At 41.0% G+C, this 17,457-nt stretch overlaps 1 protein-coding gene across 11 annotated transcripts in view; it reads right to left on the bottom strand.

Annotated features, from left to right (window-relative positions):
- LOC117535094 (LIM and calponin homology domains-containing protein 1-like) overlaps nucleotides 1-17,457 on the bottom strand; it is a 124,665-nt gene that overhangs the window by 85,308 nt on the left and 21,900 nt on the right. The gene's annotated exons all lie outside the window — the stretch shown is intronic.

The following is a 17,457-nucleotide window of genomic DNA, read 5'->3' as shown; positions in this document are numbered from 1 at the left end:
CATGTTCACGTCTTAAAGTCATCCTGAGGCCTTAGTTTTGGTTTAAAATGACACAACATCATGTATGTGTTGCTTCTTTTGGGCTTGTTTTCATAGACCTGGTTGCTTATCTCTCTCAAATCTGGCAACAGAGTGGGCGCAGTGTCTAATAGTAGCAGTAAGCTAACGAGAGGCTACGTTTAGCTGGTGACTCGGGACCATAGAGGTCGGGACAGAGCAAATGTCAGGAGTTTGGAAGTATTATAACATTGAAAGCGAAGGCAGTGTAACAGCCAGATGCAATGTTTGCAAGAAGGAGGTTCTGCGTGGTGGAAAGAACAGAGCTACGTTCAACACGACCAATCTAATACGATTGTTTGTTTTTTCATTTTCCCTCCCGTTTTTTTTTCAAATTGAATTTATTGAAATCTCCAATATCAACGTAAGAGCTTGTGCCTCTTCGGGGGGTGCTAACACTTAACCATAAACGTTATCGTTTACTTTCTCCGTCTTTATAATTATGTAGATATTACTGTTCTCCGTTCATCTCCGTCACGTTGTTTCCAAAGCAACAACAACTTCCTGTCAACAGCGCTACCTCTCCTTCAAAATAAAAGCATGTCCATAAAGAGGAAGCCAAGCCAAATTACACTTAAGACACATACAACTGCAACGAAAGTAACAAACACAATGCGATATCCTTTTCAATTTCAAAGAACACAAATTGGGTTACATTAACAAATAACTATAAAACAACAATACTGTAGAATAACACAAATAAGTGGTTTCCTGCTGATTACTATTGCATTGTGTTACTCCAGTAAGATGGACATATAATACTTTGTTTATTCATGTTATGTTAAGCTGCTGTTGTTCATTGCATTATTACTAGACTAGTCAGTCTTAAGGCTAGAATTCTACGAAGCCACATTTTTATTTTATTTTATTATTTGTGACTGAATGTGAACTTGTGAAGCTAGTCAAGCTACCTCTTTCCAGTAGTTATTTTTGTTTTGTTACTGCACTATCTGCACTCAATTTGTTTACATGGTTATTTTGGTGTGGACCACTGATACGCTTTATTTTGTTTTGATCCAATGCTGCTGTGAAAAAAAGAAGCTATATCCATGTTGGATAGAATGGATAGTTGGGTACTGTCATTTAAATACAAAAATAACCTTAAGGGACAACTTGAATGCTTTTTTCCTTTTTTTTCTCTTAATGCATTGCATAAAGATCGGATCGGGAAAAATCGGTATTGGCAGATTGTCAAAATCAAATTAGAAAATGCATTTCCTGCAGAAAATGCGTGCGAATGCTGTAAACTGTGAACATTTATGGCTGAATTTAGCTGAAAATGCAGAAAAAGCTGAATATGTTATTAGCTGAATGGTAGCTGCTTTTAGCTAAAAAAATGCAGAAAAAGCTGAATATTTAAAAGAAAAGGTTTAAAAAAGGTATAAACAACAACATGTATAGCCTTGATGTCCTGAAATAGCTGAATAATGTAATAGTTGAATGGGTTCTGCAGCTGAAAAAAGGCTGAAGGAGTTAAATATCAGATGTAAGTAGTAGTGAATGAATTTGTATTAAGATGAGAAAAGAAAGTAAAAAGGCTTGGGAAAGCAGAAGAATATTATTATAATATATATATAATATTATAATATTGAACATTTTCATAGGAGTTATACATTACATTAGGAGGTTACATTACTCTCTCTCTTCTCTTGATCGCCCTCTCTCTCTTGATCATTCATCATCATCGGTGTGTGTGTGTGTGTGTGTGTGTGTGTGTGTGTGTGTGTGTGTGTGTGTGTGTGTGTGTGTGTGTGTGTGTGTGTGTGTCTGTCTGTCTGTCTGTATGTCTGTCTGTGTGTGTGTGTGTCCGTCTGTCTGTGTGTGTCTGTGTTTGAAAGAGTGTGTCTGTGTGTGTATGTGTGTGTGTCTGTGTCAGAGAGAGAGAGAGTGTGTGTGTGTGTGTGTGTGTGTGTGTGTGTGTGTGTGTGTGTGTGTGTGTGTGTGTGTGTGTGTGTGTGTGTGTCTGTCTGTCTGTGTGTGTGTGTCTGTGTTTGAGAGTGTGTGTGTGTGTGTGTCTGTGTTTGAGAGTGTGTGTGTGTGTCTGTGTTTGAGAGTGTGTGTGTGTGTCTGTGTTTGAAAAAGTGTGTGTCTGTGTGTGTGTGTGTGTGTGTGTGTGTGTGTGCGTGCGTGCGTGTGCGTGTGCGTGTGTGTGTGTGGCTCCAATCTGCCCAACACCATGACAAGCATCTGCAGCACTGAGTCCCATAAGAATGCATTGGGGATTATATCTGACAATTTTGCCACCTGCTCAAAAACTATGGCTCTTATTAAAAAATGAGCAGACCGTGAGCATCAGGGAACCCCAATGAACTGAAATATGTTGTTTTGTGGGTTTTGTGTGTAAAATGTGGAGATGGGAGCAGTTTGTCTAAAGTGTACTTCTCTCTGCTCTGAAGAAAGATCCAGAACAATTTAACATGGGGATCAATTGGGAGCTAGCTGGACTTTGTCTCTCTTCATGCCCTCAAGAGGCATTTTGTTTGATATTTGTTCTTACTTTTCTTTATTTTCCAACCTAGGAGAGGTTTTCCTACGTTTTTCATGAAGAAATATGTCTGAGGAGTGTAGGGTTTGGGAATTATGGCAAGTTTAAAACATTTTTGGGGGAGAATTTCAGGCACTGCTGCACTCTGTTTTGAGATCAAAGCACTCTAGAGTTAACGAGCTGCTCCATCCACTGTAATGTTAAAATCTGAAAAAGGCCTCTCTACCAAGCTCCAAACTAAATTCAATATCTCAAAAAGTTGAAAAGATATCAAAATTATTTTATACAAGTTTTATAGCTTAAGGTATTGTGATCATTTGAAAGTTGGAATGAAGTGTCTGGCTGAAATTATGTGGAAGGAGAAGCATTTGGCTTCAAGTGTAGGAAAACAGGATTTGAAGGCATCTCCCATTGACTTCAATGTTAAAAAAAGAGTTTAAAAAGCTGAATATTTCAAAAAGTATGAAATATTTTGAAAAAGTTGAAGGTTTCCCATCGATTCCTGAACAGGCTGAATAGTTTAATATTTGAATGGTTTCTGTAGCTTAAAATAAGCTGAAGTTATGGAGAGCCAAAGTATTGGCTGAAATAAGGGGAAGAATAAAGATTTGAAGAACTATAGTGATGATCGGATTGGGAGAAAAAAAGGTGATCAGGACCAGAGGTTGCGCTAGACTTTTTCGCTGCCCGTCATTTTGACGGACAGGATCGTAAAACTTCCGTCAAAATCCAGAATTACCCGTCGGCCTTTACACAACTCTGACGGGGGGTGAAGACAGTTCACATGCGCCGTGTTATGCATGGCTGCTGCACCTCGCGGGAGCGTGCACAGCGTAAAGCCTAAACTCACAGACATTTCAATGATTTGTACGGCACAGTTACGGTATGATTTCCTTTTTGGAGGGCATGCATAACACGGCATAACACCGGAGCCTCGCTGCGGGGAAACGTTGACGCTGTTCCGAGTTTGTTCTAATCTGTCAAAATGACGGACTGCTTTCAGATTTGTCCGTCATTGTTAAAAAAAAAAATCCGTCATAGACAGAAAATATTCGGTTAACGCGACCTCTGATCGGGACATCACATATCAATAAGTATATGCCACAAGGTATACGCTGTACAACAATGACATACAGTACTAGATGACATTACAAACTAACTCCCTTTCAGAGAGCACACTGAGCTGCTTTAGGGATCTGGGGAAAATGTAGGGCTGGAAAACTAAATGTGTATTTTTTCCCTTGATGACTAATTGTTGCATGCATCATGTGGTTTCCTGCATTAGCAGAGGTTTTAGAAGATTTGGGCTAATGTTGGATCCTGCTTCTGAAGCCTGCATGGCAGATCACCGCTAAATGAGCACAATCAGTCCCAGATCTCACCATCATGTCAGACTGATCCTGAGACACTGACGCCAGGAGATACGCTCCACCAGTATACTTTATAGTTGGAGACAGGGAAGCACATTCACAGTCTAGAGCTAAATGTAGGAGGACTATCAGTTAATACAAATATCACTAGTCAAAGATTCATGGTCCCACACATCTATAAACACATCAGCATAGACATTTGATGTCAGTTTGTGTTTACAGGAGGTTGACCACTTTTTCTTTTTGGCTGGCGGGAGATGAGACAGACCGCTCGAAAGAAGCAGTGGAAGTTGGAAACCAATTGGGCTGAGCTGGAGCCGCTGCAAAGGCCAGAGACAATGAACAAGAGAGCATTATGAAACAGGGATCATCACAGGGTAATGAGAGTTAATACAGTATAATTGGCTTGGTATTATACAGAGGAATCTGCACTGGACCGCAACAGCCCAATGCCAGAGTCTGACCACACTTTCTGAGGGGAATGTTTAACAGACTGATATGATGACAGCACTCTATTTAGGCTCAATCTGTTGAGATAGACCACGTTTCATAGACTAAAACTAATAGCTAAATATCAAAAGACCACCAGGAAGAACATGAATTATGACCTCTGTCAGATTAAATGACCAAACACTCATTTAAAAAGCATTCAGCAACTATCCCATCATGTTCTCATGAAATGATGTGTGGGACAGAATGTTATGCAAGATCTTTGTGTTTGGATAATCACAAGTTTACTATTCACATGTGCCAACCACAAGCAGCAGGCAGCAGCAATGAATGATGTTGATTGGTAGTCATGGAGAGCACAATAAAAGGAAAGGAGAGCATAAATAAATGTGCTGTTCAAGATGGGAGAACAATCCCTCTGAGCCAGATGCATTTCACAGAAATTCATGGGACTATAACATTTGAGTTCATACTGTGAACACGGTTTACTGAAGTCAAGAGATACAGCTCGGCTCTTTGTCTCCCCCTAATTCCCGTTATCTAAAACACAAACAAACAGACACTTTTCTATTGTGGCTTTCTCATTTTTAACTCAGAAAAGCACAAATGTTCCCATGATAGTCATCTAGCGTGGGAAACCTTACACAACCCCTGATTACTCATGTGTTGCTCCTACTCAGCAAGATGCACTGCTTTCATCTGATCAGAAGCTACATTATATGTGCGTGTTAGACTGTTAGCTGACACACACCGAAAGCTGGTTAAACTTTAGCTTTAATATGACCAAGTTAGTGATACATAGATGGAAGTGTTGGGATTAAACCCATGGACCCCAGGTTACAGGACAGTTTTACTAACATTGAACATCCTATACACGGTATGTAGAAAAATACACTCAATTCTAAATACCCAAACATATTTCGACATAAGACCAAGTTTATGCAAAAAGAGGTATTTTACATTTTAGTATTTCATCATATTTGATTATTATTAAAGCTTATTGTCAATCAAGTTTGCCTATGAGATAACATCGAGGCGTCTTACTGTTTAGTTTAACAAAAGCGAAAATATAATTACGTTCTGCGGAACAGTAGCAGTCAAAAATACATTTAAATATAACTCAAATATGCAAAGAACTCACTGTAATGACACAAACATATGAAATAATACAAATAAATCATGGTTAGTTACATGCTTAATGAGAAGCTGTGAAATAACAGCACTCTAGGGACTGCTGTTCTGTCAGCTGTTTCCCCAGAGCGAGGCTGCTTTCGATGTCACACCTTCGTCTCTGGAGAGCCGCCCACTGTCTGTTATCTGATGAGCTCTGAATGAGTGTCCGTCTGCTGTTTGTGTTCACACTGGGAATCTGGAGACCACCCAGAACTTTGCTCCATATGTGGCTGAATTCCCATTACTTCAATTCGACGTGATAGACCTTTATTTAATGGATGAAAATATGGCACTATTTTTGCACAAACTGAGAGCCAATGTGGACAATTCTAAACATTAACCTATGGAAAGAGGATGGACAAAACCTAAATAGTTCATTAGAAAATACAAACTTTGAAGTAATCAAACATCTCTGCAAACACTTATTGGGTCTGTGATTCATCTTTTGACAGTGTAATTAAGACTTGATGTGTTGTCATAACACTAACCTTTATGCAACGCAGGGGTGTGTCATGCGGACAGACCTGTGTTGCAATCTCAATGATGCCAGCATCTTTCCAAATGTACAGTATATATAAAGCGAGGGCCGGACAATTATGATTTGTCCTATTCAGTTAAAGGTGGGGTAGGTCATTCACTTCAGAAACACTTGTTATATTCCATGGAATGCTCTTAACACCCCGATAGCAATGAATATATGAAATGCTTTGAAAATAAATACATAACAAAATGTCATCTGTGGAAGCCGTGGCGCTGTAAAAAGCACGACCAATCATCTGAGCCGGCCCGGCTAAAGTAACTGGATGGCCTACCTGCCTGTCAGCCTTCCATCTGTGCACAAACTTATCTCGTGCCCTCATTGGTCATGTGCGCGTTCGTGTGTGTTGGAGGAGGGGCTCTGTAAGGAACTCTGAAGGAAGGGGCAGATTTTTTTCGGTTGTGTATTTTCAAATTCTAGCGCACTCGAGCTGGTTTCTCCATCCTTACTAGTGGTGCACGATAATTATCGGCCCGATAATTATCGGTCCGATATTAGGAATTATGACGTCATCCCGATAAACCCGATACAAGTATTAATAGCCCCGATAATATACAATATATTTTTTGGGTAACAAAAAAGAAAGAAATACTGCGGTGTGGGTGGATTGGGATGAGGGGCGCTTGTTTTTCACTCGGCTCCTCCCGTTTTGCCAGTACTGTGGTATTAGTGGTTTAGGAAGAGTGGAGTTCTTCACAAATCCAGCGCTCCCTAACTCATGCCTGGCTGTGACGTAAATGGTGTGCGGCCGTGAAGCCAGGACAGTAAACAAACATGTCGTCGGTAGTATGGGACTATTTCAAAGTTTCAGAGTTAGATAGTTCGCTTGCTATTTGTATTAACAAATGCAGAAGTTCCACGAGGAGGGAAAAAGGCAACGAGCTATAATACTTCCAACCTGATTAGTCACCTGAAACATCGCCATCGCTACGATGGTGTGTTAAAAGCGTACGAAGACGCCTGCGCTGCTAAACTAGCGGCGAATCCAAAGCCAGCTGCAAAGGCACCGGGGCTTTTACCTATCGACGAGGCTTTTGAAAAAGGCAAGAAGTTTACCAGAGACGACCCCAGGGCTAAAACGATCTCTAACTTCATCATAGAAATGATGGCGCTTGACGAGAGTCAAAACTGTTCTTGGCTTTGTTTTGTTCATAGTAGTAATGCTCATGTCATTTGCTCACTACTAGTCTTTTTTTTACCACCAGGTGTGCAAAAACTACAGGTACATTTAATATATATATATATATATTATATTATTATCGGTTATCGGTATCGGTATCGGTCTTGAGAAGCAGGAAGTTATCGGTATCGGTTTCAAAAAACCAATATCGTGCATCCCTAATTCTTACCCACCCTACCTTTAACAGTTCTCAAAGCCAAAACACCACATGAGGCCCGGCAGCCTTAAAGATGACAGCTGTGTATCATATAGTGTTTTTCAAAAATATTGTACATTGCTGATATCTTCGATGTTCTGTTCTTGAATAAGTGATACTGTCACAACACTGGATAAGGACCACGATTAGTTTGTATGAGCAGATTTATACCAACCACTTGTTCTTATCGACCCCTGCTGATAAACATGCACTGCTGCAGTGTGTCAGCTGCTTAGGGTTGCAAAGGGGCGGAAAATGTCCGGTACATTTCCATGGAAAGTTAAACTGGGGCATTTTGGAAATATTCCATATTGGAAACTTTCCATGGGAATAATGGGAATTCTGGGAATTGAGGGAATTGTATCATATCCAAGCATAAATATAAACATTTTGTTTTGTCATAAGAAAACATCCATGCAAAATGTTACAATTAAAAAACATGACATTTCAACAGATGTATGTGTAAGTAGAACAGAACAAGTTTTAATTATTTTATTGAAAAATCATTTGTTTCATTGAAGAACAAAAACATGAATGTTGAGTTAAATATTACTTCTAGAAATCATGTGTCCATGTGATTGAGGAATGCACAGTGCCTGTAGGAGGTGTGGTCTCAATAGCCATGCAGTAAGCAGTGTGCATGTGATGGAGGAATGGCGTGGATATTCAAGTGTATTTGAATGGCATCTGTTTGTTTTAGTCAAGATTATGCTAAAATAACTTTCCCCAACTATATGTAAATTCTAGGGATGCTCCGATCGATCGGTCACCGATCGAGATCGGCCGATACTCACTCTCTACCGATCGATCGGTGCTCTCTAAACATGCCGATCGCGAGAGCCGATCGCATGACGTAAAATACATGACACTTTTCTCTGTGTCCGGCAAAACAAGCTCGCCAAAATGGCTTCACCGGTCTGGCATTATTTTAAGGTGTCCGAAAAAGACAGCAAAATAGCGGTATGCAACGTGTGTGAAGCAGAAATCCTGCAGCTCCGCCCGCCGGACCGGTAAGCGCAGCGAAACACACACACAGGGAGAACCAGACCGCAGTTCATTTCCTCATATTCCAAACGAGAAATTATGGTAGCAAATCACCCGGTTCTTTACGACCACAACTATTAACGGGATACAAACCGGAGGAACCAGGCATGGAGGGAGGTGGCAGAGACAGTGGGTGAAACTGGTAGGTTTTCGCCTGTTTGGGGAGTTTATATATATATATATATATATTGCTCGCATAAAATCCCCGGTTTTTTTTGCTTTGTATGTCGGGGGCGGGAGATTCATGTGATTGGTTGTTGGTCGCGTTGCTCGCAAAAAATCCCCAAGCGTTCAGACACGCCCAGCTCCAAGATTTTCAAGATTTTTGAAAAGCTGCTGTGTGGACGTACCGTAAGAGTTAGACCTAACACACTTAGCTATTTGATCTACCTCTGGAACAAGCTAAACTAGTTATTATAAATATATGTATTCTTCATTGTCGGGTCACTCATTACTGGATCAGTGAGCTGCATGAGATACTGACAGGCTGTCAGGAGAGGGAGAGAGGGGGAGAGAGAGAGAGAGAGAGAGAGAGGAAAATCGAGCGCTTCCGCTCATTTCTCCCGTGTTATTCTCCAAAGTGAATGTAAACTTGAATAATGTACATCATTTGAATGTAATAATTAAGTTGATTGTTGTTTGTGGAAGCTCCAGTGAATGAGCCCCATTAACTGAGTTTTAAACATCACTTTAAATAGAAGATTTAAAGTGATGTTTAAATCTTCCATTTAGGCCCCGCCCACTCGATTGGATCGGCGATCGGTATCGGCCGATACTGATTCCGGCGATCGGCCCCGAAATTGGCGATCGGAGCATCCCTAGTAAATTCCCTATGAAGAGCCAACCTTCAATTTAGAAAATTCCGAGTTTATTCCCATAAATCCCCGTTTATTCCCTTAAATCCCCGTTTATTCCTGTTTATTCCCTTAAATCCCCGTTTATTCCCTTAAATCCCCGTTTATTCCTGTTTATTCCCTTACATCCCCGTTTATTCCCATGTAAAGTTTCCATCTTTAAAAATTCCCGGAATTTTGCAACCCTACACTGCTCATGGTTACATGGACATGTGCACTGCAGACTGAGCAGAAAGCTAAACACACACACGCAGAAGCTGTCATATTCAGCTAAACACTCTGTGACAGTAATTCCAGAAGACAAGCTACACCCTTTGTGCAAAAAGGTTTTCCAGTTAAGCTTTCCATCTCACTTCAACAGAGTTGTAAGGCTGTTCGACAAAATATGAAATGACAAACATATTTGACCAATTACTTATAGATATCAATGCTATGACGATTTTGTAGGTTTGACTGTTGGTGTGTTCCCTAAATATTAAGAAATAATACAGAATTAGATCACTTTTACAACAAACACACATGCCATTTTAAGATATAAAAGACATCCATTACATGTCACTTGTTAGAGGCTTTTACCCAAAGTCAGTTACATTCACTCGATACTGTGGACAATCCCCACAGGAGCAATTTGCGGTGAAGTCTCTTGCCCAGGGACACAACGACATGCTGACTGCAGTGGGGATTGAACCAGTGCTCCCCTGATCCAAAGATCAATGCACTATCCCACTGAGCTACAGCTCCCTCCAATCTAAGAGGGCATCTAGTGTCATATCACGATAACATTATATTCAGGTATTTTTCCAGTCATAAAGCAACAAATCTGAAAGAAGAAACAGACTTTAAGAGAAATGGGAGGAATGTGACCCATCAATATTAACAATGCTTCAATCAGACACCAGGAGGTCAAAGTTCAGAGCTGCAGGGGCTGCTTTCTTCAATCCTTTCTCTTTGTGTGTCTCTCAGTAAGGGATCGTAGCCGTAATGAACAAGCTTCTGCTAATTTGCCATTGATACATGTCATCCAAGTATGTTGTGAATCACTTTTAAACCATCCTTGTGAAGATGCATTCTTACTCTTTCCACCATCAATCAAACCCTAAACACACAGTGTCAGCGGTTGTCATGACAGTCAAACCCATGATGTCAATTAGAAACTATGCGAGAAGTGCTGTCGGAAAAAACCCTGCACTACAGCAAGGTCAACTTTGCATAAAACAGCTTTGTATATGTCACGGTTGCTGGAAAGACAAGGACAAATGTAATACAAATTCAACTTTTGCCATCTTGCCAGCAAACTATATTCTTACAGTAAGGAGCATTTCAACAAATTACTACCACATTAATAGGGATGGGTACCGTTAAGGTTTTAACGGTACTACTACTTTTATCGATACCGCTTATCGATCCGGTGCTTTAACGGTACTCTTATCGGTTCTTTTGAGATAAAACAAATTGTAAACAAAATGAATATTGCTTTTTATTTAAATTCAAAAGAAACAGTATTTTAACAAATCATATTAAATAATCTGATGACAGAATTGTAAACAGAATAGCTGAAACTTTAACAAAATAAATAACTCAGTTACCTCCAATCATTAACCGCCCTGACATGCTAAACTCTTATTGTACTTTTGGTAATGAGCATTGTCCACATCGAGACGGGTAACATTTAACCACACCTCGGAGCGCTTAGATCTCTCTGCCATCTCCGCCGTGTGTGTGTGTGTTGCATGCATGTAGCAGCTGCGTGTGTGTAAACTGCCCTGCCCCCTCGCACACAGACGGGAGAGAGAGATATCTCTCGTCTGGATTGGAAAGATCGAAATACATCAGACACATTTTTTTCGTCTTTTTGCATGTTAGAAAGGGAGTTGGCGACACTAAGACTGCAATATAATGTTTAATAATACACATGACATATCTTTTTTATCCAGTACCGATAAAAAGACCGATAATGTCGGAGTTTAACGGTACCACGGTCTTTAATAATTGGTCTTTAATAATTCAGCCCGGGGCCCCTTTAATACCGGGGCTCGGTACCCATCCCTACACATTAACAGTAAACAATTACGAATGGTGTTAAAAATATTAGCACAAAAGGAAAAAAGCTGTTTTCAGTGTCAATCAAATGTTCATACATGTAAGGAGCTGAATGTCTGCAGGAAAATCTAACAAGATTATTGCTTTAATTCTACAGAAAAAAATGTAAATGTATAAAATCGTCTGTGACATGTTGATTTTAGCCACCAAAGTTTCAGTGATTCTCAATGGAGTTCACAACAGCTTCTGACCTTCGTTAGATGTTGAGGTTTGGTTCTTTCTGTCTGCAAAAGTCGAATGTTCACAAACTCATCATTTGAGGAAGCTCAAAACTAAACAAGGAGGTTGACTCTCGAATGTCTCACAAATGAAGCATAGCCGTTTCATGTCAAACCGTATATTTGTATCATCCTCTCTTTATAGGAAAATACAGATGCAGTATTCAACGTTAAAGAAAAAGCTAGGAAATAAATGTGCAGGTGGGAAAGTAATGGCTCTATAGATTCAAGTATTTCATAAAACTAAGGACAATAGGGGACAAATCTGTTGAAAGTGATGCATATAGGCTTCATATATTTTAAACGGTGATTTATCAAAGTTTAAAGACCCGTCTTGAAATATCAAGCAGTTCACTTTAAAGACTTTTCCTTCAGACATCAAATCAATTTGTAAAAAGGGGAGTCTTACTTCCACAACATGCGGCAAGCTATAAAACTTTATCACTCGATTAACGACGATAACATTTGATCAACTGCCACTTTTATAAACATGTATAATCCCTCTAGCTGTTGTCAAATAGTTGGATCAACTGAACCCACAGCATAAGAAGTTTTCTTTACAACAGTGTCTTTCACATTATGTCATTGACTCAATGAGTCTAAAACAGCTTAGCAATGTGCCACACTCCCTCACTGCAGCCATTCACATGCCAGACTGTGCCATCTACCCGGGCTGTTAAATATTCAGTGAATAAGGACAGGTTGGACTGCCAGAAGCACCAAAGTAGTGCAGAAAACCTCCAAAAGTTCTAAATGAAATGTAGTTTCTGTCTTAACAAAAGCTAGCCTCATAGTACGAGTAACAAACGCTCTTTGCATTCAAATAATTCACCTGGTATTCAAGCAGAGGAGACAGCTTGCTTGTTTTGCTAAGAGCTTTAACGGTCTGAATTCAGACGCCCTGTTCCCTCCCGTTCCCCTCCACTCTTGATAAGCTGCTCTGATTATACAAGCCAAATTTCCTGCGACTAAAATGGCCTAGCCCTAAGCTAAATGTTAGTATTCCAGCCAGTCCGTCCCATTTCCAGCCTGATTAGATGATGGAACAATGTTTGGGTTGTGGATTAACCCCACTACTGGCCCCTATTGGAGCTACTCACTTCCACCCCCATTCCCTCCCATGTTTTTCTACCCCGTTCTCTTCCAGGTTTGGCGGGCCTTGAGCCCACGTGAGGGGAAATGAAGGAGTATTTAGCATTTGGATGGTCTGGCTGTTGTTTCAAATAATAGAGGGAAGGGAACTAGGGCCATGTATTTGAAAGAGTCGGGCAATACGATACCTGACATGATGCAGGGGTTTGGGTTTAATACATTGTGATTTTGTGAGAAAGGTGCCACGTTTATAAAAGGCTGTGTAATATATTTATTTGTGTATGCCATCAGAGCAGTTGGGTCTGCCTTTGCCTTTATGACAGTGCCTCGCTGAAAAATAAAATATCATATCATTATTTTTGTCCATCTGAGCCACTGTCTTTTTGTGGAAAAATACAGTGGCTCAGAAAACTAAATGAAGTGTTACTCAAATGTATCAATATTTGCACACACCTCTGAGGGTGATTTGTGCCAAGGAAAGAGACAGGCAACTGAATATGGCCAAATGTGAAAAGTGCAGAATGAGTGGCGGGCTGAAGTTGATTACTTTGTCCTGTTTCAGCTTCAAGGTGATGCTGACAGTTGTGACTTGTCTGCCAAGTAGTCATTTACCATCTCTGCATGCAAGTGTGTACGAGTAGGATGGAAGGGGGGTTGAATGATGCAGCCACAAACACGTCAGTTTGATTACACTAGGAAATAAATTACAGTAAGGTTTTTGGAAAATGTATTAAATAATTAATTATTACTGAATAGTTACAATGTCAGTGTGATAGATGTAGATGATTGTGTGACAATTGTGTATACATGCCATGGTTTGCGTCTATGCAGTTTGGAAACACTCAGCTTTCTCTGCAGTGCTGACTGCCACCAGGCCAAAGGCTGCGAAGGAAGGACTGAGGTGAAGGAAACTGTCTGATCTCACCAACAATGTCCCTTTAGAGCAGTGGTTCTCAAATGGGGGTACGCGGACCCCTATGGGTACGTTGGAGTACTGCAGGGGGTACGTGACATTTATTTTATGTTAATGAAAAATAAATAAATAAAATTCAGGAAAAGTAGCGAAGTTAGAGCAGTGTGGGTTTTATATTAACAGAGTTACACATATTTCAAAACGCGAAGTGTAATAACTGCAGTGGCCTTCCTGTCACTGAGAATAACAAAGATCCTCAGTGAAGCTCAAGCACATGTTTCACTACATTGTAAGTACAACTTATTAAAAAGATCAGTTCAATGCAACTAATGTCATCTTAGTGTTATTGCATGATGTTAAAATTGGTTTGCCATGAATTTAGTGATGGATTGTAAACATTTGAAATGTAGCATTTAAGTGTTTCTCAGTTACAATGTTGTTGTTTTAATAAATCAGACACTGATGGTGCAGCACTGTACTGTACCTCTTTATATAGGCATTTCTTCCCTAACAAATTGTTGTTGCGCTGATCAGGGGGTACTTGGCTGAATCTTTTTTCAAAGGGGGTACATTATTGAAAAAAGTTTGAGAATCACTGCTTGAGAGGACCTGGAGACAAGTATGGTGGGACAGGGACACACAGGGGTTTCATTGTGTCGCCTCACACTGGCTTGAAGAGATGTGTGTGTGCACAGACACACACACATGCTCAGTGCACACTCCAGGGTCTGCTGAACTCCCCTCAGTGGCACAAATGCCACCTCTTTAGTTTGAGCCATTACTCTGAGTGTGAGGTTACAAATCCCCACTCTACTAACCCAGCTCATCTCATGCACAATTTCATTTTAGTGAAATGGGACACAGGAAGTGAAGTGTAAGGATTACATTTATCAAACACAATGGCCCATGATGAATATCTACTGTCATGAATAGGTAGTATGACAGTGGATATTTTAGAAGATAATGCCCCTGGGTATGTCAACGTAGATCAAAAACATCCAAACTGCGGTGGTTTCCGGTTTAACACAATAACCAACCAATGTAGCCCTGAGAAATACCTTACCATGGCATATATCCCATACCAACCAGGATTTTTGTGACAACCCCCCACAGCTCAGCAAGATCAGAAACAAAGAGCCCCCGTGTTGACACCAGCTCTCCGAGCTAAGCTGCCTTAGCAGCGGGGCTTTTCCAGGGGCCTCCACTAGTCCCCAATATCCTGCCTGCTACAGTTTCCATGAGGCCGAGGGCAACATCCAGCCAGCGGCAACAGATGCAGCTACAGTCATCAGGACAGACAGACAGACCTACAGACAGACAGACAGACAGACAGACAGAACTACAGACCTACAGACAGACAGAACTACAGACAGACAGAACTACAGACAGACAGACAGACAGACAGACAGAACTACAGACAGAACTACAGACAGACAGAACTACAGACAGACAGACAGACAGACAGACAGACAGACAGACCTACAGACAGACAGACAGACAGACAGACAGACAGACAGACAGACAGACAGACAGACAGACAGACAGACAGACAGACAGACAGACAGACAGACAGACAGACAGACAGACAGACAGAACTACAGACAGACAGAACTACAGACAGACAGACAGACACACGCCCCGGTCTTGACCTGCTGGGATTGACATTTCGACACCTGTGTTGGATCAATAATGTTTTAAAAAGAGCAATTTGAATGTCCACATAAAGAGATAATTTAAACGTGTTTTTTGTGTGTAGAACTACACTGAACAAAAATATAAACGTAACACTTTTGTTTTTGCTCCCATTTTTCATGAGATGAACTCAAAGATCTAAAACATTTTCTATAAACACAAAATAACCATTTCTCTCAAATATTGTTCACAAATCTGAAAGAATCTGTGATAGTGAGCACTTCTCCTTTGCCCAGATAATCCATCCCACCTCACAGGTGTGGCATCAAGATGCTGATTAGACAGCATGATTATTGCACAGGTGTGCCTTAGGCTGGCCACAATAAAAGGCCACTCTGAAACGTGCAGTTTTGCTTTATTGGGGGGGTCTGGGGGGGTCCGAAAACCAGTCAGTATCTGGTGTGATGGGTAGGGGTAGGGGTAGGGGTAGGGTTAGGGTTAGGATAATGTTGTGAATCGAGTGGCCTGTGTTCGTCGTCCATTACATACGCCTGCCCATACCATAACCCCACCATGGGCCACTCGATTCACAACATTACTCTAACCACTGATTTATGTTATTTTTTAGTTTCAGTTGAGTTTGGGACTAGTATCATGATTAGTATTCTCACCAGACCTCTGTCTTCAACCAATTACTGCAGGTACCAGATTAGCATTATGGACAATTGCTGCGATTATATTAAATCACAGGATGCCCCCAGTTAATATCAAGTCCCACGGAAACACAGCTGTAGCTCCAAGCTCATTGAAATTAGTGAAGTGTGATTTTTCTTGGCGGTGAGCAATAACATTTGGCACAGTGTGCGTGTGAAGTGCACCGTGCTCAACGCTCAGCACAGTATCCCGGCAACGGATATTATATTTTAGTCAATACAAGAAGGATGATAAGACAAGGATTCATCAGAGAGGACTGTATGCAAGCCAAAACAAACAACAACTTTTCTGAACTTTCAGTTTGATAAGATGCTTGGTAAGGAACACGTTCAGACATGCCCTCCTCTCTCTCCTCATTACAAAGCTCTGTCCTCGACCAGGATGAGCTGATCAGCAGCTTCACTGACAAACTGTGTCAACACTGGGGCACAATGCAGGTTAATAATCAGTGAGTCTACGATGGCTTCTGCTCTCACAGGTGTTGGACACTCTAGGGCCTGTCGTGTAATCATGCTGTAACATCTTGAGACGCAAATTAACACTAGTGATGGGAATTACAGCTCTTTGAAAGGAGCCGGATCTTATTGCTCCGTTCCTTTCCGAGAGCCGTTTTTTTTTGGGCGGTGGAGATTATTTGTTGACCCTGCTTTAAATGATATTTTGGCTTTATAAATGTTGCACTGTGCTTTATCATTGCCTATGTTTTTGTTGAAGTCCATCCAAATGCTGCTGCGATATTGCGTTTAGCTCATTTCTTCACCGATAAACACGTTGTTTACCTGTACCACTTTTTATGACTTCTCTCTCTCATGCGTATTTGGTTAAGACCCACTCCTACTCTGCCTCTGATTGGCTAACCCTAACCCACAACATCTCACTCCTCGTGCCTAAACCTAACCAATCAGAGTAGGGGAGGGTCTTCACAGAATACGCTTGGGGAACAAAATCCAGCTTATTCACTGTTCACGTAAAGGCGAGTGGATTTATGGCAGGTAGTGAACCAGCGATAAAAAGAACGGGTCTCATCAAGTACGACTCGGTTCCCTTCGTTCTTACTGAAAGAGCCATTCAAAAGAATCGGATCGTTCGCGAACATAACATCACTAATTAACACTGATTCCATTACAACTTGATTTCCAATACATCTTCTACAAACATTCTCCTAGCATTCCAAAAGTATACAATGAGACATTATCATTGGTATATTGAGGGAGGATTAGGCAAATGAAGCTGCTGACGTCACTTCTTCTTCTGCTTTGGAGAAGTTTGTTTACTGGCAGGCCGCAAACAACTTCACGGCGTATACTGCCACCCAAAGTCCCCGGCCAGAAGTCCCCGGAGTTGGGGACTGGCTTCAGTAGAAGCTGCTGGGACTCCCAGTAGCTTCTACTGAAGACTTCCAAGTAAATCGCCAGAACGCCAACACCTCCTCATCTCCACC

The sequence above is a fragment of the Gymnodraco acuticeps genome, unplaced genomic scaffold (genome assembly GCF_902827175.1).
Source record: "Gymnodraco acuticeps unplaced genomic scaffold, fGymAcu1.1, whole genome shotgun sequence".
Lineage (NCBI taxonomy): Eukaryota > Metazoa > Chordata > Actinopteri > Perciformes > Bathydraconidae > Gymnodraco > Gymnodraco acuticeps.
Note: the sequence above shows the minus strand (reverse complement) of the source record. Positions and strands in the feature narration are given on the sequence as shown.